The 25,915-nt window shown below is 39.5% G+C and overlaps 2 long non-coding RNA genes across 2 annotated transcripts in view; one reads left to right on the top strand and one right to left on the bottom strand.

Moving 5' to 3' along the window:
* The window catches only part of LOC149857261 (uncharacterized), a 50,121-nt gene extending 46,345 nt beyond the window's left edge, over positions 1-3,776 (bottom strand). Inside the window, exon 1 of the long non-coding RNA XR_016444091.1 lies at positions 3,701-3,776. This is a non-coding gene — a long non-coding RNA (uncharacterized LOC149857261). The remainder of the gene's footprint in view (positions 1-3,700) is intronic.
* Positions 1-25,915, top strand: part of LOC149857260 (uncharacterized) — a 79,300-nt gene that overhangs the window by 38,727 nt on the left and 14,658 nt on the right. The gene's annotated exons all lie outside the window — the stretch shown is intronic.

Below are 25,915 nucleotides of genomic sequence, written 5' to 3'. Positions count from 1 at the left end.
TGTCCTAATCAAAATTAAAGTGAACATAATAATTTTTTTCTTTCTTCATATTTCTGCTGATAAGATACCCTGTCTGTAATAGAATACAGCAGAAAGTTAGATATTTTTCTGAGGGTTATTTGTTCCATGTCTGGGTATGTTAACTTACAGTGGTCAGCATACTTACGTCACAAAAATAGCACCACCTTCCTTATGAAGCGAGGTCTCCCTATTTTGAATGTTGGGTTTTTTTGCATAAATTACTAAAGAAAGTAAGTTTTGCTCCTTTTTCATTCCTGGCAGCAGCAGCAAGGGCAACAGCACTGAAGCAAGGTGTGTTGGAAAAATGTGTAAGTCACACAGCATTAATAGAATTAACTAGGTTTCAGTTTCAGAATGCAAAGTTGGGGAGAGTGGTGATTGACTAATTTGTATACATCTTGATGAGGAGACACCTGATGAAGAGAAACCAGATCCCAGATTGAATATTCAGGTGTAAAGATTAGGGGGAGATATGCAAATGTAATTGTAAACTGTTCAAATTTGGTCCTTCTGTCCTGCTGATATGTAAGGGCATCTATAATTTGACCTACCTAAACAAACCATTTGACTGCACTGAGGCAGCTGAAGTCATACCAGTGCATAACTCTTTAGAGTATCAGGCTGTGGTCTGATGTCAGAAAGTTTCTAGACTTTCAAAATACAATTTTTACAGAATTTTTTTGTATAGTGTAATTGCACTGAAGTATTGATTAAAAATATTTTAATATTTTGCAAATTAACTGCATTTTTTCTATCCTCAGTATTTCTTTGTAATTCTGTGTTTCTACCAAGATTATGCTCAGCATTTACCATCATACCAGCATTTACTACATAAATGGCTGTCTGGGTTTATATGACTTCTTTCTATAGACATGTGAGTTTTATTTATATAGTGTAGGAAAGTTTATTTTGTAGTCTGTTCTCTATGGCTTATTATAGATATCTTTATTGGTTGATTGTTCCTATCAGTAATCTGCTATCTTTACAGAAAGAGTGTTAGTTCATTTTACATTCTGTTTGATTTCTCAGGGCACCCAAACATGTGCCTGATCCAGTGTGTTCTAATTAGAACACTCCAACAGCTTCGGCATCATGTGTATTCAGCGACCCGTGGCTCAAAATGGTGACGGGGGTGCTTTAACTAAAGCTCATCAGACAAGTTTTAGTTAAAGCACCCTGGCTGCCATTTTAAAACACAGGGTACTGAATACATGAGATGCTGTGGGAATTTTAATTTGAACAGCTCCCAAGAGCTACTCTAATTAATCCCCTCCTCCCCCCCATACACACACACACACACACACACACACACCCTGCAGCACATGTCAAGATGCTCCAGGGCCCAAATGAAGCAAAGCATTTAAGCACGTACTTAAGTTTTTGGTTCTTTGTTGGGTTTTTTTAACCACAATGAGCCTTAAGTATTCATACTGAAGTGAACAAATACTTTGGTGCTTTCATAAATTAATACCCGGCAGAGTAGGGAATACTTAAATTCATATTCAAGGAAATAAACTTTGAATGTATAGAAACTAGGGTTCCTGAGATGATAACAATTTAAATGGGTTCTTTTAGGATAGCAGTAATTCATGACATCTCCATAAAGGAATTATTCTTCAGCTGAAAAAAAAAATATCATTTTTGAGGCAAAAAGAATTGTTCTTTTTGGTATTCCTACCATCTCCACTTTTTTATTTCTTCTGTTTTAACATTTTTATTAGTAGTGGTATGTTTTAGATCACTGAAGATATTTAAAGTATAGGAAAAATTTTCATCCAGTATTTCATTCATTGTATAAAAAGTTTGTTTCCATTTAAGGGTGTGAAAGTTGTTTCTCATAAGGAATTTTAGGGTTACAAAAATAGACAATATCCCTATGCTTTAATTAGTTCATTTTAACTGTTCTTCAGGGTCCTATATATCTTGTGAAACTATCATGTTTTTCTCCTGGTTAATAGAACTAGTGACATATTTATGAAAAACAGTTTTACAGACTGCTGTTAGGCTTTCCTAGCTGTCTATATGAAACAAATTTTTACTTGGTAAAGTTTTAAAATTTTCAAAAATTCTGTTGGCTAGGACATTATCCCTCTTCTTCCTCCAAGTATTTTTATTTCAGAGTGGGAACATTCTATTCTATAGTAGTTAAGTAGTATTTAAGTTAAAAATATGAAAGCCTACTAAAGTTTGAGAAGTTATTTATATCACATGTGTATTAGTAATGAAAAACATGTTGACATATCTCTGTCAACAAGAGCATGGTTTAAGTCAAACCTGTCCCCAATTTATACATTGATTTGTAAACTATAATCCTACTAACTACTGAACTATTTCATAATAAGTAGGCACTCCCACTTCCTTGTAATACAATTTTTTGTCATCATATAATGGGTACTTGAATATTTGTTAATCCATCAGAGGACAGCAAATAGCTGGCGCTTTCCAATTGCTGGGCAAAGAATCATCAAACAAGAACAGAGGCACGGGGTATGACAACAAGCTAGGTAGTAATAAAATTTATGCCTTCAATCTGCAAGAATAAACAATTTTTCAATGAAGGTACAAAGAGAAATTCTGAAAAACTGAAGGTACTACTGAATGAGAGAGGAGAAAGGAAGGATACCTGATGTTGTGATGTATAGTTTTTTTTATCAGTATAAATTTAGATTTCATGATCTCAGTGAGAGGCATTCGAGTAATTTGTAACTCTAAATTTTTTTATTAGGAACAACTTTCACACCCTTAAAAGAATCACTATGTAAAATGAAACGGGATCTGCGGCCATTAAATGTATAGCTCACAGTGATCACAAACACACCAATTATTTTAATTATTCTCTTCTTAGAACAGTCAAGGTTATCAGTGTAAATGCTCTTCAGAGTCCCAGTTAATGTTCCTCTATATCCATATTTCAGAGATTTTAGGTAAGTTTGCAAACTAGGTTCATATTTATGATAGACAGAGCAATTCAGGTGCTCTCCAGAGACAAAACTGCATGGTATATGCTTCCATGACTCTGCATCTACCTTCAGTAGTGTACCCTTTCTGGACATACATTTCCTTATTTCAAATACAGACATTCTAAATTCCCAGCACAATGAAATCTATTTAGTTACTTGTTTACTATGGAGGACAAAATATATTGAAATGCATCTCTGTATGTCCCCTCTTTGCTCAAGTAAAATTGTATAGCCCAGTGGGAGCTCCAGGTTCCCAACCACAGCAATATTTTGAACTAAAAGAAAAATATTTTGGGGATACTGGGAGGTAAGGAGTTTTAGAGGGTGGGATTTAGCATTTGAAAATATAAAATTACCAGATGCTTTCTTCTGCATTCTAAAATAGTAAGACATTTCAAAACACAGATTTTTCCAAATAAAAAGCCAGCCTCTCTGGTATTTATCCTGAATTCTCTACTAAAGTGCCTTTGGCAAGTTATGATCTGCTTTAAAATAAGAAATGTAAATCAGACCAACAGTGCTTGATGCACACCTGCATTTATTCCATCAGCTGCACAAGTAGTATTCAAAATGCAAACCAACCACAAGCAGCTACCCTGAGGGAAGGAACAAACTCCAAACCAGGATATCCTTTTCTTCCATGTAAGGAGCAACTAAGAAGTGTGGGAGAGATGTTGTGGCACCTGGATTGCTTCTATTTATACAAAATATAGGCCTACCTCAAAATGGTGGAGGCACTTTGATGCCTCAGTTCTTTGTCCCTGTGTTTGGGTGGTTAGCACTTGTATGATCCTGTTCCACTTGCTGGTATTCATGACAGGATCCTCCTCAAGGCTCAGCTACTGACAGAAGTTGATACTGTTTGGTGATTATATTGTACCAGTAATACTTGAGCTTCTTGATGGCTTATTTTTTTGATTTGCAGACACTGATTATTACATTTTGGCTGCGTTCCAACCTTTTCATGCAGGCTTCAGTGGCAGAGAAATTAAAGCTTCAAATTCTCTGTTAGCAGCAAAACGATCAAATTCTGTTTGTCACTAACAGTCTTTAGCTTGGCTATTGTCACACCATAGTGAATATTATATTCTCTGTTGCTATTTATGTAAGAAGTATATGGTAAAATAATGTTTATGTTATTCATTAATCTCAAACAATTAATATTATTAGCACGTACTGTACATTCTGCAGGCGGTTATTATGTTAATGAATAGGGTAGTGTGTTCACTTATACAAGCAATTACTCGCCTACCTTATAAGATTAAAAGACAGTGTTCTCCTACCATTCCTATATAACCTTCAGTGTATAATTTTATATATCCCATAAAACCTCCTTCTTCATTCCTTATTTCTTTAATGGTTTACAGGTAAGAATCATAACCTGATTCATACGTACACATTTAAGGGTCCCTGAGTTTCAGGAAATGTGTAGTGATATATAAATATATTCAGTTGTATCTCAGTAAAAAATACTTTCAGAACAAGCAGGTAAGCATGGAATTATTTTTCAATTGCTGTTTATACTCCTGGACATTGTCCTTTATAAGAGTTATTTCAAAGAAGTATTATACTCCACCTTTTAATCAGGGCTGCTTCATTGTTTAAAACTATTTCTAAATACTGCTTTCTTTTCAAACCCTTCTTAGGGCAATCTGATGATTTTGCAGTGGTTATTTATATTAACCTTGTTTGTGTTTTCTTCTGTTGCACATGCTTCAACAAAGTATGATAATCACTGAATTGTGTGCAAATGTAGTTAGTATTACATTTATACCTGATTTTTCTTATGAGCTTCATATGGGCACGCACACACAAACCTATGGCCATAGAATCAATACACTTCACTTGCAATGCAAATAAACAAAATGCTACTTAGTGGATAGATCTTCTCTCCACTACATAAATATTAACCAAACACCAGAAAAGGGTTATTATATTTATTTTACAGTTGGGGAAAAAACTGAGATACAAAAAAGCTGAATGATACACTCAGGCATCTACTACTTGAGAATCAGAAACATAGGCTCAATAGAAATGTCTATATATAAAAAAAATCAGTAATTTTTCCCAGGTTAGAATTAACACTCAAGGTTCATTCACTAAACAACAGTTTCACACTTTTTAGATTGCATCTCACAGTTTAAAAACATTACTCCTCAAAAACCATCTACCTTACGAGTTGTAGCATGTGTTTCACATTGGTAGTGCTGGAAAGGTGCCATTCTACCATTTTGTTTAATTTAATGAATTTATAATGTATCTGTCATTTAAAAAAAATAAAAGAAAGCAGATTAATGATGACAGGGATTAATTGGAAAATGTGAAAACAGTTGGGTAATGAATGAATCCTTTAAAGTTTATTACCACTCATTTTGATGCCTCATTCATACTACAGAAAGTCAATCTACATGTACTTAACAGTTTAAGAGCATAGAGAGGTAGTTAGCTGTGAAGTCAGCAGAAGGCAGAACAGAGTTGTGTTTTATAGACTTAGTCAGAGATGTATAAGCTTTCATGAGCCTGAGGTCAGTGATGGACTATCCAAGAAGGTTAAGCCACAGGCTTTAGTGCATTTGTGATATCAGATCAGTGGGCACTGAGGGGCATTGTAAGCAGATGATGACATACATGACATTGGTGCAGATGAATGAAACTTGGATGCTATAATACATATTGTTTGGCCTAGTGATGCTGTGGTCTATGTTCATGAGGAGGCAAAATTTGCATCTATTATAAGAGTTGGTGCATTTTTTCTGGATGCGGCTCAATCTACCAACAGACTTTTCTGGTCATAATTTACTAATCGCTGCCACTAACTTTTCATCATAGGGAAGACTTCTTTATTGTGAATAGTCTTTTAGTTTAAAATAGCATCAGAAAAGGAGAAGAGAAGATAACCAGGCTAACTATAGGGGTCAGTGAGTTAGAATGACTTGATCCTTCCTTTGTAGGAAAAACTTCATCAAAAAATGTTTTGAAATTTAAGATTTTTGAAATCCAGCATCAAATATTTTTAGTTTTTTAGTTTTCAGTTATAGTTTATGATGATCTCAACTTTTGGGGAGGGAGCAGGAATCCCCAATCAGATCCATCTGTGTAAATAAGCAAAAACAGGGCAAAGTGCTAGAAAACCTCTTTTCCTCCCGTTTCTCTGTGCAAGGTAAATATTTGCAATTATTTTTCAAGCAGTTTTAAAGAACTAACCATTTGAATTCTTAAAAGAAAAGCAGGTACTGGGTAAAAGCTTACATGTAGGAAGACGATAAGAATCACAGAATCATGAAGGGCTGGAAGGGACCTCAGGAGGTCATCTAGTCCAATCCCCTGCCTGAGGCAACATCATCATACATCATACCATCGCATACAAACCACAATCTAAACTCTATATAAGACTACCATCAACCCTGATACAACATAGACCTAACACCCTAACCTGCCACAGGTAAGCAGGGGAACCATGGCACACAATGTCCTTCTTCCTGAGAATTCAATATGGCATGTCTCATTAAATATAACTTTAAATCTTATTTTTTGAAGTCATAAAATTCATCTTAATGCTAATAAGAAAGTGCAAAACTTCATTAAATTGCATTTGTTGCAACCATTCTAACAAATTGAGGCCCCTGTAATAAAAGGGTTAAGGCATCATGATAAAAGTTTTAGGTTGAAATGACGCTATGAGATTCTAGAATTAAAGATTTAACATAGAAGTGCTCAACCTTTTTTAGACTCCAGGCACTCCAGGCATCACTAAATCAAAGCAACCCTAGGAAAATGCTAGCTCTTGGCCTTCGCTTGTTTTTCTTTGACAACGGAAAAATAATAGATCAATTATTCTTTTGCAAAGAACTTAGAAAGACCACAGAAATTTCAAATGCTTTTAAAATGATAAATTCCTATTTGAAATCAAGGGTGTGTCCACACATGCATGCATATGCACTTGCAACAGCTCAAATAGCAGTGGCAGAAATTTGTGCCAGATATTTGTGCCTCAGCACATGTGCCTGAACATACACTTTGGTATGGGGCAAATTGTGCCACTTGGGACAGACTTACCCTGCCCAGCTCCTCTTGGATCTTCAGCCAGAGGGAGCTAGGAGCTGGGGCTAGCACCTGGACATGCAGGGTGTGAGATTTGTGGGGAGATGCAGGGTGTGTGTGTGGGGGGTTATGGGGGGGTGTAGGGTTTGAGGGGGGTGTGGCTTGTGCAGAAGTTGGAGGGGTGAGGTTTGTGGGTGAGTATTTGGATGAGGGATTTGTGGGGGTGGTTTGGGGGTGTGGAAAGACTGTGAGGGTGGAGGAGACTGCTGTTGACAAAGATCCCCTGGCAGCACAGCACTGCTTTAGATACAGCAGCTCACATGATGCTTGCCTGGCCTCTGGTGCATGCCCCCAAGCAGGACCAGGCCGCTCTTGCTGTCACCGGGGCTCACGGCACCACACGCAGGAGCCATGCACTGTTGGGCAAGGCTGGCTCTGTGGAGGCATAACCCAGCCCAGTCTGAGGGCACACAGCTCATTCGTGCAGTGCTGGGAGCCACAGGTGCCAGCAAGAGTGGCTTGGTTCTGACTGAGGGTGCGTACCAGTGGCCAGGCTAGTGCCATGTGCAGCTGCTAGGTCGGAGGTGGTGCTGCACTGCTGGGGGCCTCTGCCAACAGCAGGCCATGAGCACCTCAGCAACCACTGCTGCTGCTGTGGGGGCAGGGGGGAAGACGGCTTTCTGCCATGTGCGGGTCAGCAGTCCCCACCCTCCACATCTTTGCTAACTAAGACGCAGTCTAAGTCCAATCTGCGGCTGCAGCCTTGCCCCACTCCTATTTGCTCAGCATGCTGAGGCAGCAGGGGCAGGGGCTGCCATAGAGATGCTTTGGCCGGGAGCCAGAGCATGTCCTTGGAGGACCCAGCCTCTGGTTGCTGCTTTTTTCCAGCATTTTTTTTTCATACCAGGATTTCCCAGTATCAAATTTAGAGTCCACTCTGGAAATCAGTGCAGGGAACATTTTTCTCGTTCCTGGTGTACCTCTTGCGGCGCTTCAAACTGCTTTGAGATGCTGCAGCAGGCACATGCTCCCTCATCTGGACATAGCCTATGGGTTAATCTTGTGAATCATGTTTGCATTTCTAAAAGTGCTGTCATTGGGTGGTACCCTGCAACACCCTTGAAAGGCACCCCCTTACTGTGGCATCATGGTTTAGAATCTCTGATCTAGCGTGTTGACTGAGGAGATGTAGTCTTAGGGTAATTAGTGTTCCTGAAGAACTTAAATTTTAAACTATTCTAATAGCAATTAGACTAATCTTGGACTAGTCTCTTTTAAGATATTGAGATATCAAGTGCAAATTGGTAACTAAAATGTCTCAGTATATTTAGTACAATACAATAATATTAAGACACATGAAGTAAGAACAGAACTGGTAAAGAAGTTACATGTCAACCAAGAAGAATAGTGAAAACAGTCTCTGATCAAATTTCTATGATTAAAACAAATTTAAGAAAAGAAAGTCATTTTCTTCTGAATTGTATTGATAGGAGATGTACATTTAGCATTTTTATTTCAAAATATGCTACAGCTGAAGAGTGTGCATCTCAAACCCTCAAAGATCTCTATACTTTAAAGTGTGTCTCACATCCAGTAAAACTCCTTCAAACGTTCCTGGAACACAGTACTGAAAGCCACAGCAGAAATATGAAACAAATATTCCCAACAGTGTTCTTTTCTGCTACTCATCATTTTCAGGTTGCCCCAGTCTTCTCTAGTTGGAGTTTGCAGCCCAGTCTGAAGTTAATCCATTTGTCCAAGTCCCTAAAGTTTTAAAAAGTTTTGGCGAATGATTAGGACTTGGGCATTCAGAATTTGAAGGCTCTTGATTTTGGAGCTTCCTTATCATCAGTCAGCTGTTGAGTTTTATGGCACACTTCAGGTCTTTTTCTATAATATTTGATCAACAGGATGATTTGGTTGAATTGACTTTCAGGGAATATATTTTCTTGCTTACTGGAAAAATATATATTTTTAATAAATTGCACAAGTTTCATGACACAATAGAAATGTATGCCACCTACACCAATATCTGCTGTCCTCTGCCTTTGATTTCAATAGCAGGGCAGATGTATCTGCATTCCTTATTGCCCATATTGCTCAGTAATTGTATTCACAAATTTTACCTCTTCTTAAATAGCACAATCTCTAAAGGAACTAAAATGTATGTACTGTCAGCACAAATATGCCACCACTAGCACAAAAACAGACATATTTTATATTTCCAATTATTTATTTTAAAATAATACTATGCAACTTTTGAAAGGAAGTGATTTTCATTACATTTTCTGTATAAACAAAATACTTAGGCAAACAGTGGTTTCTGGCACCATATGAAACACAAAATATAAAGAATTGATTAGCAGACCTATGGTTTTGCCATATATGGCTCATCAAAGGGGGTCAAGCTGCAATGCACAATACTCACCCATGTTTTCAGCTGTAAGCACTGATTATGTGGTACAAACTAATCTACACTTCTCCATCTGGCAGCTGCAAGGAGAAAAAGAAAAGCAGTCAAGAACATTATCAATCAGTTGGAGCTCAGTTCAGTACCGCTCTGTAATTAGTCTAGAATAGCATTAAAATTTTTATGCAATATACAGAAGGGGAGGTTGTTTCTAGCATAGTAACTCTAACATGACTGGTGGTGATTAATTTTACATATAAATATTTATTACCCTCTTAATGTTTAGTGCCTTTATGGTTATAAATACAAAGTGTCTGACCAGGTCTTTCTCTAGTATAAATAAGTGGTGCTCTCCTGATCTCTTCCTTAATATATATCTGCTAAGGATGTGGCCCTGTATTGAAATATATATATAGATGGATGGTATATATAGGTTGTACACTAGTATTGAAATCTTAATTCTTTTATGTTATTACTGTACATGCATTGTTGCCTTTCTAAGAACTCTGTCAAAAGACGATTTAAAGTTAAAGTTAGTTTTTAATTAGCCTACCTCATTGCCTAAGGGCAAGGTCATGGTTTATGCCATGCATTCACATGGGAAACTCAGGGAACCAAGGCACCCTTTTACTGTCCTGACTTAACCACTCTTGCAGGTCATAGTGTGCAAAAAGGAGAGATAACATGAAATAAGGCAAACACTCTCTCCTGGGCAAGGTATGCCAAGGAGATGCAAGAAATGGCTGGACCATTGACTCCACTTCCCCAGCATTCTGTCCCACCCTGCATGACCGGTATAGACTCATAGCAGCTCTTTGCCCCAAAGGAATAAAGGGGGAGCCAGGTGACCTGGTCACTGCTGTTTAGTCATGGCTACTTTAGCCCTTAAACATATGGTAGAGGGTGACTATTGCTCACTGTAATCGGTTAAAGTTTTATATATGCGAGTTATCTCCAGATTCTAGAGGGGTGAACATATTAAGCTACTAACATATCATATCAATAAAAAGGTGGTGGTTTAATTTGGTGTCCATTCCCTGTTGAACCTGTTCTAGCCAGTCTCTGACTATCAAAGGGGGAAAAAAAGAACTATTAGGTTTCACCTTTTTAAAAATCACAGTCACAACATCATTAAGAGCATCTCTACTCATGCATTAATCTGATAATAGCAAAACCTTGAGCATCCTCAAGTTTGACTTGTGACCCTAAATAGGAAGCATTCTCCTAAATGTTTTCAGTTCAAACATTTTCAAAAGAAGATAAATTGTTAATAGACTATCTTTTTTTTTTTCAAAAGTACACATTGCCTAGAATTTGTAAGGTGGTCTGGCAGGCAAGAGTCAGTATCTGAAGCTGTATAGTATTGTACATATAACAATAACTAACAAGCATTTATAATTAATTTTTATCAGTAATTTAAGAATACGGCTAAACTGTTTGTTCACTGTACCTCAGATATTTGGTGTTTGGGTGTGCTCAGCTTCTGGACCTGCACCCAGGGCCCTCTTTTACAGTTGCTTTGAGATAGGCCAAGCCTAAACGTAAGACTGAAAACCCTGAATTTGAATTTTAGGATACTTAAAATTCAGATCTGGTTGAATCAGCAGCAGCAGCTTCCAATATAGTTTTTCTTGTAAAACTCTCATGAATGTTGCATGATATCTAACAAAAATCACAATTGCAGAACATATGCTAGCTCCAAAGGGAGACATGAGAGCAGTTTTATAAACATAAAATCAAGCAACACCAGCAAATTTAAATTCATTATATCTATATAACATAGATGGGACTGTAGTGTGGAGTGAAGGTAAGGGCAAAAATCTCATGGAGTTCAGAGGGATCTGGATTTTATCCCCCGAGCACAGGTAGGCCAAATATGATGATGCAAGGAGTCTGTCCATGGGCAGAACCATGAGTTCTGGTTCAAGTTATAGAATTCCTATATCATGAAGGATTCGGTGTATATGGAATTCCCTATTTTCTGTCAGTGCTGTGGCATACTTTTTCCAGATCAGGGCTAATTCACTCAAAGCAGATTGCAGTGCTAATGTGGCTATGCTGTTTCTGGGGCTCAGCTATCAAGATGTACACTGTACCATATGGACATTCCCATTAAGATAGATACCTTGGAAAAAATGTGTTGATGTTTATTCAGTCAAGCATGTTCCTTCATAGTAATAAATGTATTGTATTCATTAGTAAGCCTTTGTTTTCAGGTGGGTTTGGCAGGAATAAGCTGATTTTTTTTTTTCTATAATTTCTAACAGTGCATTTAATGAGAAGTGTTCTTGGCCCTAGACTTTTTTCTTCCCAGAAAACTGTTTTTAGTTTGCTGTATTTTACTGAAATAGTTTCAGACATTGAGGCTAAAGGGCATCCATAAATGACTACAGTGTTTTATATATGTATCTCTTGTGTGGAATGAGTCTTTGAGCCTTATGTAGAGGTTATGATTACACATATCATAAATGGCCACTTTGATATTATATTGTGTCTAGAAATTCATGTTTCAGCACTAAGCTATCAAGTTTCACATTACAAAAAAACCCCCAAAACATTTTGCCACTACAGTTGGGTTAAATATGGCAGCACAGAATGACTGTTAAGGTTGTGTCTTTGCCTGTCTTACCAGATGTAACACTTGTCAAATAACACAGATGACCTGTAAGTATCTCCCAGGTAGTTCAGGATTAGAGGGCAAGTGAAAGTACTAGATATCTTTTCAGAAAAATATTTTCTACTTATTGGTTTTCAGTGAAACAATCAACCTTGTGTGTATGCACAGAACAAAAGTGAACTGTGGGGAAGGAGGCTGCTTTGATTCTTTTTGTTACAAATAAATATAAGATGCTTATTCCTACCTTTACAAGTTTATTATAAAATGAATGTCCTTGTGTCCTGGTGCTTATTATCTATTAAAATGTTTAAGTGGCAGACAAAAGAGAAAAGTAGTTGTAAAGTTCTGTTTATTTAACATACTTAACATATTAACATATTTAATTTGTAGAACTACTAAATATTTACGAACAGGTTCTGAAATATAATATTCAATTTACTAAAGAACAACTATCTGTTTGTAAAGCTACCTATTCACAGCTGATAGTACTATAATATTTTTATATGGAGGAAAATAATTTAAAATGTCTCTTTTTATTCCCTTCTTCTCCCAGCAAGTATAAGCTTTTGCAATGTAACAACAATATTTTCCCTTTTGGTCATAAATAGACACTGTTCTTCTACAGCATGTGTCTTTACATATGGGGTCACCAAGGAGAAAAGAAGAATGCTAAGCTGAAATGCAACAATCCAAGCATTCAGTAGAAAACAGTTAATACTGGGAACAGTAATATAACTAGCCATAGGTATTTGTAAATTATACAGAAGCAATTTACATATCATTTGTGATTCTTAGTCTAGTACTATTGAAAAAGTTATGATGGTGATTGTAGAAACAGACTCTGCTTTATTTGGTAGGAGTGGCTAATTATGTATATATGAAACTTCTGCTTTCTGTAAATCCTCTGATTTCTGTAAATGCATTGTTCAATGTGAACATGACCATTTCCATCAACTTCAGTCCTCACCATATCCTATTTGCACTTTGTAATTTTTGCTTTACTTGTGTGACTGCATTCTCTAACTCTGCAATGAGCATTCCCTTTTGGGGCTAGGGACAGAAGTTACACATAAATCAATTTAAGTGATCAGAAACTGTTTTAAACCTGTAACAGAACAGAAGTTCAGTGCACATAAACCAGTTTCAAAATGGCTGAAACTGGTTTAAGATAAACCTGGTTGAATGTAGTATCAGACTTAATTGAGTTGGGTCAAACCGGTTTATGAAATTTTGTCCCAGACCCCTTCCTGGTTCAAGTTAAAACAGAGTTCCCCAAGAGTCCAGTGTGCTTTCCAGCCCTGGGCTGGGCTGTGCTGTCTGCTCCAGCAGAGAAGGATTCAGGTGGAGGGGGAGAAAAGCAGGGGGCTGGGGGCTGGGGCCAGGGAGGGGGGGCTGGAAGGGACCTTGGAAGATCATCGAGTCCAACCCCCTGCCCCAGGAGCAGGAAGTCAGCTGGGGTCACAGGATCCCAGCAAGATATGCATTCAATTGACTCTTAAAGGAGTCCAGAGTAGGTGCTTGCACCACCTCTGGAGGCAGTCTGTTCCAGGCCTTGGGGGCTCGGACTGTAAAGAAGTTCTTCCTTATGTCCAGCCTGAAACGGTCTTGGAGAAGTTTGTACCTGTTTGATCTTGTTATCCCATGGGGCACTCTGGTGAACAGGTGTTCCCCCAGATCCTGATGTACACACCTTATATACTTATAGGCAGTCACCAGGTTCCCCCTGAGCCTGAGCTTTTCCAGGCTGAAGAGTCCCATAGCTCTCAGCCTCTCATCATAAGGCCTGTTTTCCTGCCCTCTGATCATGCATATGGCTTTCCTCTGGATTCTCTCAAGCTTCTCCACATCCTTTTTGAATTGTGGAGCCCAGAACAGGATACAGTACTCCAGCTGCGGCCTTACCAAAGCTGAGTACAGTGGGAGGATGACATCCTGGGATTTGCTAGAGAAGCATTTATGGATGCAAGCCAAAGTTTTGCTCACTTTGCCAGCTGCAACATCACATTGGTGGCTCATATTCATCTTCTAGTCAATCATGACCCCCAAGTCCCTTTCAGCTGTGGTGCTAGTAAGTGTAGTACTGCAGAGCCTATAAACATGCTGTGGGTTTTTCTTCCCAAGGTGGAGTACCTTGCATTTTTAAGTGTTGAAGGCCATCAGGTTTTTGTCCGCCCATTTTCTGAACCTATCAAGGTTGGCCTGGATCACCATACTTGGCCAGTCCATTTCTGACACCAATGTCCACATCATTAATGAAGGTGTTGAAAAGAATAGGCCCAAAGACGGAACCGTGGGGGATGGAGACTTGGGGGACCCCACTGGTCATGGCGCACTACAGTAATTGACACCTCTCATCTACCACTCTCTGGGTCCAACCTCAAAGCCAATTCCCCAGCCAGCAGACTGTGATATAGCCAAGGCCAGTTGGCCAGCTTTTATATATGATGATTGTGGGAGACCAGATCAAAAGCTTTTTTAAAGTCAAGATATATGATATCAATCACTTCTCTCTTGTCCAGGTGGTGTCACCTGGTCATAAAAGGAGATGAGATTTGTCAGGCAAGACCTGCCTGCAGCAGACCCGTGCTGGCTATCCCTCAGGAAGCTGCCTTCAGCAGTTTGTCAAGAACGGTCTCTTTGATGATTTTTTCCAACATCTTCCCCATAATAGAGTTCAGGCTGATGGGCCTGTAGTTCCCCAGATCTACTTTCCTCCCTTTCTTGAAGATAGGCACCACATTGGCCTTCTTCCAATCTTCAAGCACGTCTTCTGAGCACCATGAGTTCTCAAAGATCTGTGTCAGTGGCAGAGCTATGATGCTTGCCAGCTCCTTAAGTGCTCTGGGGTGTAAGCTGTCTGGGCCAGCTGACTTCCCTGAGTATAGAGCTGCCTTGCCCTGCTAAACTTACTGAAAGTTACTGCTGGCTGTGACTATGGACTACAAATCCCAGAGGCACCTGGAAATAGGAAGCGGAAGTGATGATTGCAAATCCTAGAGACCTTGGGGGCAGCAGGAAGAAGTGAATACAAAGCCCGTGCTGGCTACGTACCAGAGAAGCATGCTCTAGCACCCTCGCTGGCCTCTGGCCTGAGCCATTGCAGGCATGTGGCTGCATTTCCTGAATCAAAAGTAAATGTGTGTCCAGTTGTTTCTGTTTAATCTCTTCAGTGTAGACTAACCTGCACAGACTGAATTGATTCAGCTTTGAGCTTTTTGACTGTCTGTACTTAGCTTGGGAGTCCCTGTTCAGAGTCAGTCAGTGTTGCTTCTTAATCAGCAGCCATATTTGCTTTTGAGTGACATCTGTCACACATTCACCTTGCTATTCCCTGCCTTTTTATCTCTCATTCCGGGTAATTCCATGCAGTGTTTGATGACAAGGGAAGGGTTAGTATCCAGAATATACATGTTCTTCAAGGAATCTGGCCATACCAAGCACAGGATGCATGTGACAGGTTCGAATCTGCACTGCCCTAAATTAAGAGTTTTATCTACAGGAAAGTTGTCCATCACTGAGCCATCTAGGGGCTAGGGTGATGTGTCATGATATTCACTTCACCTGCTTTTATGTCCATGGGTAGGATTTTTAAGCTTTGCTGCTAAGTTTCTGTGCCTCTGAGTTTCTCAGTTCCTCACACTGGTGCTGAAATGTATTTAGCTTTTATATTGTGGGGGAGGAAAAAAAAGGAAAAATCTTTGTAGAGGCCAGTATGAGCCAGTGAGAGGCCTTGAGGCACTTTAAATATGTTTGACAGATTTTTTCTTTTTTTGTCTTATTACCAACTTTTTCTTTTTTTGAAGAGAGGTCTTTGTTTGGATCATTGTCCTCATTCTCTTGATTTTTGCCTTTAATGGTTGTCTCTGTTCCTCTTTTTTCACAAATATAAAGCAGCAGAGCAATAGGTTCAGCAGGCACCATGAGCATTCCTGCAAGACGCACATGACCGACTGATGTGTCTGGCACTTCAGGGAGTCCTATGATTCACCTGGATGCAGGATATGCTCCAGGATGTCACCTCAAGTTATCAGTTCCTAAAGTGAAAACTATGGTTGGCGTTTCTGATTCTTCCAGGATGTGAGACAGCTTGCTGAAAGAAGTTTTGTGGCAAGTTCAGTTTTAGCTTAGGGCTCTGCCTATAAGCAGAAAGTTGGCTGAGACAGAGGGCATGAAAAAGTGAACAAATTATCACAAGTTTAATCTGGGATGGGGCTTTATTGCCATTCACTGCTCTCTGGTAACTGTTTGTGTACCTACTCTTATCCTGCAGTTAACAAGTTATATACGCATACTGTTCCTGGCAGAGTTTGATTCATTTATGAGCTACATAGAATAACAGTCCTATATCTTCCAGACCATTGGATAAGTGCTGCTATTTTTTATAATAGAAAATGAAATAAAATATTGAAATCATTGCTAGAAATGCTCTATCATGCTAAAAATCCATCAATTCTTAACTCTCCCTACCCCACCACTTCCCCAGTCAAATACCAACCCATGAAGCCCACCAAGCAATTTTGCTCTCAGATGAAAGGTGAAAATATTTCATCCCAGGTATTTCATGGTACTAAATAGGAGTCAGAATGTAGTGGTAATTTTATTTTTTTAATTATTTTTCCACACCATCCTGACTCCCATTTAGTACCATGAAATACCTATAATGAAATATTTTCATCTGAGAGCCAAATTGCTTCGTGGGCTTCCTGGGTTGTTATTTGGTGGAGGTGGGGCAAGGGAAGTAAGAAATGATAGATTTTTAGCATAATAAATCATTTCTAGCATGATTTAAGTTTTTTATTTCATTTTTATTATTAAAAATTCCTCAAGCAAGTGTCCCATTGGGCATGACTTTGACAGAGAAGCATGGGTCAAGCTGAACAGACTGAGATCTGGATATGGACACTTCAAAATGACACTTCACAAGATGAGCATCTTGGACAGCCCCCTGTGTGAATGTGGAGTCCAACAAACAGCACAGCATTTAATCAACAGCTGCAATCTCTACAAATGCCCAGACGGAGTAGATGTAATCTGCACATTGAGCGATAATACCAGACAGTGGCTCATAGATTTGGAAATTCATATCTGGTACCATACAAAAGAAAAAGAATGGTATGTGGGGCACGTTTGGGTTTTGGAGAGTATTAGTATTTAACAGCAGCAGAATGTAAAATAAGGTCTCGGGCAATGATTAGTTACATGGCCCTTATGGATACCTACATAAGCAATGAAATATAACTGGAGATGTGGATTTATGTTTAATTTCCAACAGACTGTCTATTATTAAATATTTAGTGAACATTGCATTGTATTTGTATGGAGCTGGTGCATGTGCTGGATGATTGGTTGGTTAAGGGAAGTGTTTTAGTAAGAATCAAGGTATCTGTCCTTACCGTCACTGCTATCTCTGTTTTTTCCTGCAATATATTTGAATTATATTAGAGACCAAATGAAAGTAACTCAAATCAGAGCCCAAACTTGTAACTCACTATGTTATTAGTGAGTTACCTCAGGCCATCTTAAATGACCAAGTCAAGAGGGAAGAAAGCTATACCTATGGATTAATCATGTCCCATACAATTTCCTGGCTCTTCATTTCCTAGCAGTAAAGGGGAGGGCATAAGAGCAGATTAGATCAGATGATCACTAACAGGGCAACATGAGTTGTACTTAGGTTAGATGGTTATAGAGGAGATCTTTCTTAAGTTAGCCAGTCTACCTTTAGTTTTTAGTGAGGTAGTATAAGGGACTGTACTATTTAATTTCATCCTTCTTCACCAAGACCCGAGCGTGGTTCTTTATTAGTGTGATTCTTACAAAGCTGAAGGATTCTCCCTTTGAACCTGTTAATGTTGGTGAGATTAAAAAAAGAAGGTTTCACTGGTGGCAGTCACTTCACCTTGTAAAGTAATTTAGTGAATAATCAAGTCAATACTAAGGTCCTGGACAGATAATACATTTACCCCCATGTAAAAATGTACACACATGACAAGCAGCCTTATACCAGTGTAACTTGGTAGCATCCAATATAGAGTTGCCCAAGAAAAAAACCACCCCAGTATACACGTGTCCACTTCTATCTTACTCAATGTAAAAAGGCTGTTACCAGTTCTGTAATACTATGCTGGCTACCTTCTGAGAGCTACTCACGACTGCTCAGTCATGAATGTAATTTACATCAGTGTACACAAAACAATGTAAGTTATTACTCATGTGTTGATATGATGTGTATCCAGTTTGTTTCATAAATACACATTGGTGTGATGAGATTACGCTAAATTACTGCCAAAATTTGTTGTTGAAACACCTTAAGGAAATCTTCCTGATGTTGTTTTACAGTAATTTGGTATACTTCCTAGAAAATTCTTTCTCTGCAAACTTTGATTTTTAAGAGAATGCACAAATTTTATCTCAAGAAAACTAAACCTCTCATCTATCTTTTTGTTTTAGTTGATACCACGTCCCTTGGTCAAAGCCATGTCAAAGATAACCATGTGAAAATAGCTGTCTGACTGCATTTCACATTTCTTTCTTTGTAAGCCTGCAACTTCAAGGTTATGTTAAAGCACATTCCATCGGAGGCGTGTCATGACTGTTACTAGCCTCAGGTTGATGCATGTACAGGAGTTTGGCAGGACTGTGATATGGCATTCCCTCCTTGCATTTATCAAGTTTTTTTCCCTTGCTGTTAGTATGATAGCATACATCTAGATTTGTCCTGTTGGTGCTATAGAACTGTTCCTGGGCTGTCCCAGCTTTTCTGCTTTCTTTTTTTTCTGAAAATCTCTTGGGAGGGAATGTATATTGTACTTAATGATACTATTGCCAAACACAGTTTACTGACACTAAACTAAATTTCTGCTTGCTAGAAATTCCCAGTATGGCAAACAGAGTTTTAAGCCTTCAAGGGAAAGTATTTCATTGTAGTGCTATCTGCTAACAGTGAATAATTTAAGCCAGTCTGACTTTTTCAGTCTGCTTTGCAAAACAGCATGGTGACTCTTCCTCAGCTTTGTTTCATTTTTTCTGTGTGAAGGTTGTATCCTTGCCATCATGGAAAATGGGTATTTATAAAAAGCAATGGTTTATACTAACTTTGGACCAATACATGAATCCTATTTTGGGATTGTTTCAATGAAACTGATATTGTCTAAGACTGGAAACAGCAAAAGGGGATAAGAACTTCTGCTGATACAGCTAGCTCAGTTATGTGGAGTAACAGGCAGGTCTAAACCTTGATGGACCTTTAACGCTAGGCCTTTGAGCTCTTGTGTTTGAGAGGGTCATTGAATCTGAATGAAATTCCTTTCATGTTACTAGGCAGCTATAAATAAAAAAGGTACTCGTTGAAGCCACAGAACCATCAGGCCAGTCATGCTCAACATTTAAGGAAACCTGGTGAAATGGCCTCAGATTGGGAATTGGCTGTTGCCTTCACTGACATTCAAGAGAGTGAGATAGCAATCTTAAGTAAGCCAGTAAAATCCTAAGTGGAAACAAGGCATTAATCGTGTTTACCACGAGGCAGGTGGCTAGTACTATTACTTCCCACCTGTGTTTGACCTTATCTAGCTTCCCTCATGGTCACTATATAATTAGCTTGGAGGATCCTTTCATTGTTATTAATAGGTTCTTTGTTAGTGGCAGTACCATTCAAAATGTGCTAGGTGCACTGCTGTTATTTAGGAAGGCGCAGCCCTTGTTCACAGAGCTTCTCTGTTCAAAGCCACCAAACTTGGCTGAAAGGGCAGATGAGTAAACAGCATAAAATTAGAGCAGCCAGGGAAGTAGATGACACAAGCCATAGTTTACTTTTTTCTTTTAACTTACCTACATGGAGGCAGAGAGATAAGTACTGTAATAAATACATTTGTTCTTTAAATGATGTATTGGGCAATTCACAAAAGTAATAGAGGGGTTCCTTGAGTCTAACAAGGTTGAGAGCCACTCTTTTAGAGCTTCTTGTAGAGTCAGGGTGAGAACAGGTGTGATTAACACAAGGGCCTGCAGGGCCCAGGCCCAAGGGCCTCTGCTAATCAGGGCCCCCCTGCCAGGGGCAGCACAGCCCAGGCAGGTATCCTGGATGCGGGCATCTGGGGCAGGCAGCGCATGCCTCCTCCCTTCCAGCCAAGCCAGGGCTAGGGGCTATGGCAGGTGAGGGGCTCCCTGAAGGTGGGGGTGGCTTCCCAGGGCCGTCTGCTGCCAGGAGGCCCCATGGGAGGCCCCACTGCCTGCTGTCTGGGGGTGGCTACAGGCACCAATGCCAATGGGACATCTTACCCCGAGGCCAGGAAAGGGGCAGGCAGGCAACTGGAGGCAGTGCAGAGCCCATGCCCCTCACCCAGACCAGACCTGACCTCAGCACCTCCCATGGTGCTGGGGAACTGTAGCTCTGGCTGTGTGACACCCACTCGGCAGAGGCCCCGGGCCAGGGCCAGGGCTGCCTTCATCTCAGCAGTGCTCACACCTCCTGGCTCATGCTGCCCAGGACTTCAATAAATCTTAATCTGCCGCTGGGCTAGAGAAACAAAATAATACTTAAAATCAAATAAAACCTCATGGGGATTTTCTTAAATTATAAAACCTTTACAAAATATAAAGTTGTCTATATTTGAGGCATCTAAAGAGTATTGTCTTGAGAGAGAGGATTTTTTATGTATCACGTCAGATATCAGGCACGATCCACATGCCTTGTATATTTAAGCACAAAAGCGCTTACTTTATAGCATTTACTTTCTGTAGTTTATATAAAGAAAAATAGCACTGCTTTGTGTGCTCCCTATGAACAATGTGGAGAGGGGCAAAAACCCCCTATTCATTTACCCCCACCCCCAGTGACTCTTTTTATGCCATTTATTATTGCCCTGTTTTTCTTTTTTTTCTTTCAGAGGAATACTATTAGGGAGTACAACTATCTACTATTTGTGGTTTTGGACAAAGACAAACCAGACGGAGTACAGTGCAGTAGTTTTGTTGTTTCTATTATCATCCTGTAAGTTAATTGATCCTAATCTGAGCCCCTGTTTGCTCAAATAGCCCCAGTGACTTCAGAGTGACAATTTATGTAAGGATTAAATATTCAGACCTTGTTGCAAATTAACTTGTCACATTTATATGTTAATACTAGTTGGCCCATTTTTTTATATAATGTCAAGAGTCAACAATGGTTATTTTGTTTTGTTTTAGCTCCTCTTTGGTAACTACAGAGAAAAACTTTCAGTTTTAGTTTCTTACATAGGTTTTGAGCTCTTCTATTTAAATCAAACTATATGCTGCAGTTCAGGCTTTATAGCCAGTTGCAAATATTTACAAGAACTATCTCAATTAAACCACTCATGCATAGCTGCTATAGATTATAGTATATAAAGCATCATCAAGAAGGCAGAAGACTATTAGAAAAAAATAGAACACTTATGCAATTACTGCAGTACTGTTAGACAGGTGTGAATCCTTAGATAGGCATATGCACCAATATTAAGTGGTATTTACACTAGACAGGCTTAATCTAGTAACTTCCATGAAGATATCTTTCTGTTCCACCTTTTATCTTTGTCTCAGAGCCCCTTGCAACCTTTTATGTAGTCTGCCTCACGTGTGAGGTATATATGCACTATTATCTCCATTTAATAAACCAGGAACAGAGGCTTGTCCAGGAAGTGTGGCAGAGCAGGAAATCACGAGAGAGGCTTCCAGGTCTCAGCATGGCACTCTAAGAACTGGATCTTCCTTCCTTTCCATATTGGTTCAGCACATCTTTAATTGGTGTTTGTACTTCTGTAAATAAATCTAGTCTAACTAGATTCAGTGGAGGTATGTTTCTCTAAGGCACATGAGGCCTGTTGATAGTAAGATTATTTAAATATGGAGGACAAAAACTTATCCTGATTTTTTTTTTTTTTGCCTTTTAATAGTGCAGAAGACACTTTATTAGCAATAGTTAAATATTGAGCCATAGGGGTCTTTAATCCTAGTTTCGATTTGGTGCATACCAAACTCATTTTTATTCTGTTACCGGAAGATTTGTGCTTTTGAAATGATGGAATGTCTCCATGTAAAATCCATTTCACAATGGAATGAAATTTGCTACATTGATTCTTAGAAAGTGTATGATATGTTTTAATGCTGCAAAGACTGCCATTTGGACCAACTAATCTAATAGGTAAAGAAACTTTCTGATACACTCAGTGATCATCTCCAAACATTAGAAACGTGTCCCTGTTGTATTCCTAGAAATTTTGGATTTAATGTAGCTTGATGAATACTTGCTGCAAAGCTTTTTCCTCAAGTCGAAGTTCCAAGGGAGAACTGCATCCCAACCAAAGAGCTGACTTAGGCCTAGTAAGGATTTTTGTGGCTAGCTGTGAAGTACAGATGAATAAATATTACCCTGATTTTAAGGGGGTAAAACTTAATTTTCCACTGTGTTCATTTGCATTTAAAATTGGAGTTGAAAATAAGGCTTTTAGAAACTTTTAATTTCTATTTAATTATGAGAATTTAACTTCAGGGTTTCTATCTGATTTAAAAGAATAATTAAAATTAAGTATGGCTGGAGTGATTTTTCACAGTTTTTCTGCCTGTCCTTTAGGACTTAAAGTAATAGTAAATTATTTGTGGCTGGGGGTGATCTATATGTAAATTCCATTAAGAATAGAATTTTGTTATAGTGAAATTCAGCTTATGAAAATGACATTGGTGCCTTGAACGTCAGTAGCTAATAAATGCATTGGTTGTTACCATTACTTCTCCTAATGTCCTCAATTAAAATGATTTAAAATAGTACAATAGATAAGCAAGATCAATTAATTTTATAAGATGATCAAAGGAATGTAGTTCTGCATTGTAAACGCTGTAAATGTGATAATGGCTTTATCAGGCGGGAAAATAATTTGAAGTAGCTTAAACCTTATTCATTTTAGCTCAAGGGGCTTTTATTTGTAGCTAATCAAATGGTCTTTTGTATTTGCTAAGGTAGAATTTTATGATCTGGTGCATTAATTTTACAGAGTAAATTTCAGACATTTTAAAATTACCCCAAAAAAGTCTTGGAGGGCTGTGCGTGTAGAATCACTTATAATCAAAGAGAATTAGATTATGTTGCGGTTACTGCACATTATAGGTTGTTTGCACTGCAGTTTTTCAGAATGCTACTTTAAATTGCTTGCAACAATTAGTTTCATCATGTTGGATGAAGCCTTAGTCCAACATACAGTTACTCATAGGCTTAACTTTTAATCACATGGGTAGTTCCTTTAAAGTACTCCCATGTAGAAGGTTGAGCCTCTGTGTAACTGTCTGGAGAAGTGTGGTTTAAGTTTCCAATCTAGAGCTAATGAGATGAGAAATGCACTTATTTATGACATGTCTGACAGTTGTATAGCTTTATCTAGCAGCAGGGAGGGGAGGTAGGGTCTGTTGGTTCAAACAAGACACTGAAACCCTTTGAGTCAGTTTTTTCTTCCTTTCTCCCTGAGTGTGTGACTTTGAAAAAAATCTTTATCTTCAGCTATATGCTGAGTTTTGCATACATATGCTTGGCTACAAGGTAGGGAGAGGTGGGAGAGACCTGAGGGATCATGAATATTTGTAAAGCACCATGTGATATCAGAAGGCAGCACTAAGCAACTGCCTATCTTTGTATAGATTTGGATGCTTTAATCCCATCTTGTTTTACCCTCTTGTTTGTGAAGCCATTCATGGAAACATTTTTTACTGGAATGCCAATATATTGATGTTCCTCAGCATTGAGTCAATTAGGGTGGAAGGGGCCATCTTTGGGAGATGATGAAAAATGACAGTACATATGGCACCCTTGGTATATATAGGGCCCTACCAAATTAATGGTGAAAGTGATCTACACAGTGGTTTCCTTAATCTTGTAAGTTCTCCTGCACACCCCACTGCCACTTTCTCCTGATCAACAGGGAGGTGAAAACTGCAGTTGTAAATATGGTGCCCTTTTGTCTCCCGGCTAGCCAGCAGCAAGCAGTAGCGCCACTGGTAAGTGAAGGTTGACACACAGGAGGTTTGTGGTGGGGCAGGAGCAGAGTAATACAAGGAGCTCCTGGCATGTGCATTACTTTCATTTTACAGAAACAATAAAATATTCAATCTCTCAGTTCAACCCAACCCCTGGGTCTTACATAGTGCTTTTATTCAAGAAATCACCAAATGTTTTACAAAAATCAGTATCACAATCACTATTTTATGGACTGGGGAACAGGTACAGAAAAGAGAAGACATTTTCTCAAGATCACTCAACAGGTCAATAGAAGTGCCAAAAGTAGAATCCAGGTTTCAGTATAGTGTTGAAGCCAGTAGCCCCCACTTCCTAAATGTCTATTGACATGCTTACTGTGAATTTTCTTTATATGGCAGTTGAGACTGGCAGAATTACTCTTTGTTTTTTCGCATTGTTCTTAGAGATGGAATCGTGTTGAATTGGATGTAGCAGGCTTTAGGTTTAGGATTACTGTTTCCCAAGATAGTCTGTCATAACTTTAGATAAATGACATTTAAGGTAGGAATTAAGTTTTATTCTGACACCAGATTAATTTTGCTTTACCTGTTGGCGATTGTTGTTTATATTACTTGGTACACCAAGTCAATGTAGCAGACATTGTAAACACTGAATAAAAATGGTCCCTTCCCTAAATTGTTTAGAAATATGGGACTGAAAGGGAACTCCTTGGTCAGAGGTAGACATTTATTTTGGGTGCAGTGTCACTTAACGAGTTTTGGTGAATTGTCTAGGGCTGCAAGGGTAGCCCCACCCTTGACAGGTGACCCACCCACTGGCCACCATCTTGGGACCAGAAGTCCCATCCCAACCCCTGATTTTTGCCACTGGAAGTCCTTCCCCTTCCCCCCAGAAGTACTAATTTTGGGAAGGTGGTTTGCAATCTTGGAACTAGAAAAAAAGTTATATACTAAAAATCAAACACCTACAATAATGTATTTTAATTTTAATCCAAAACATATTTTTGTCCTGATTGGTGTGAGTTTGCACTGTGTATATAAAGGTGATTGCATAATAGCTCAAAATGAAGTCATACTCTTGTATATTGTGGGGGAGGTGTCGGGGTGGGTATGGGGATTGTGGGGGAGTGTGGGCATGTGTATATGTGGAGGTATGTGGGTAGGTAAGAGGTTGTGGGTGGGTGGGTGGGTATCGGGTTTTTGGGGAGCTGTGTGGGTATCTGCATATGTGAGGTGTGGAGAAGGGTGTGGGGGATGTGTATGTGGGAGGTGTGGGGTGGGTGTGGGAGTGTTTGTGGGGATGTAGGGGTGTGGGGGGAATGGGGTTTGTGGGTGGTTGGGGGTGTGTTATGGGTGTGTATGTGTATGGTGGGGTATGTGTGTTTGGGACCCCTTCGACAAACATGCCTTGCCATTACACACAGCTCCTACTGCCAGCAGCAGCAGCAGGTGGAGACTCCCCAGTGGCATGTGGTCCTGGCAAGCCTTAGGACTGCATGTGGCCAGACTGCTGGCTCCATCGCACAAGGCTCACCTACCCAAACCCCGCGCCACTGGAGGAAGCCCCACACAATGAAGCCAGTGGTGCAGGTCATGGGGCTCAGATGGGGTGGCAGGGAGAGGGGAGCCAGCCCAGATCCATTATGTGGAGCTCCCTGTCATTCCCCATGACCTGCACATAGTAGTGAGTGGGGCCGGCCTGCTGGGTCCATCGTATGGGGCTTCCCCCCCCCAGAAGCATGCAGCTCAGGTGGCTTGGGATTTACCCTCCTACTGCCCTACCCTGGGTACCCAATGGTCCTGGCCCCAGGGCATCAGCATGGGCCCCATGCTTCTGCCCAGCTGCCACTTTGCTCCTGCCCACTGTCACTACCATTCCCCCCGTCT

This window comes from Crocodylus siamensis, chromosome 9 (assembly GCF_052110815.1).
Source record: "Crocodylus siamensis isolate JL-2025a chromosome 9, ASM5211081v1, whole genome shotgun sequence".
NCBI lineage: Eukaryota > Metazoa > Chordata > Crocodylia > Crocodylidae > Crocodylus > Crocodylus siamensis.
The sequence above is the reverse complement of the archived record's forward strand: the minus strand, read 5'-3'. Positions and strand labels throughout refer to the sequence as shown.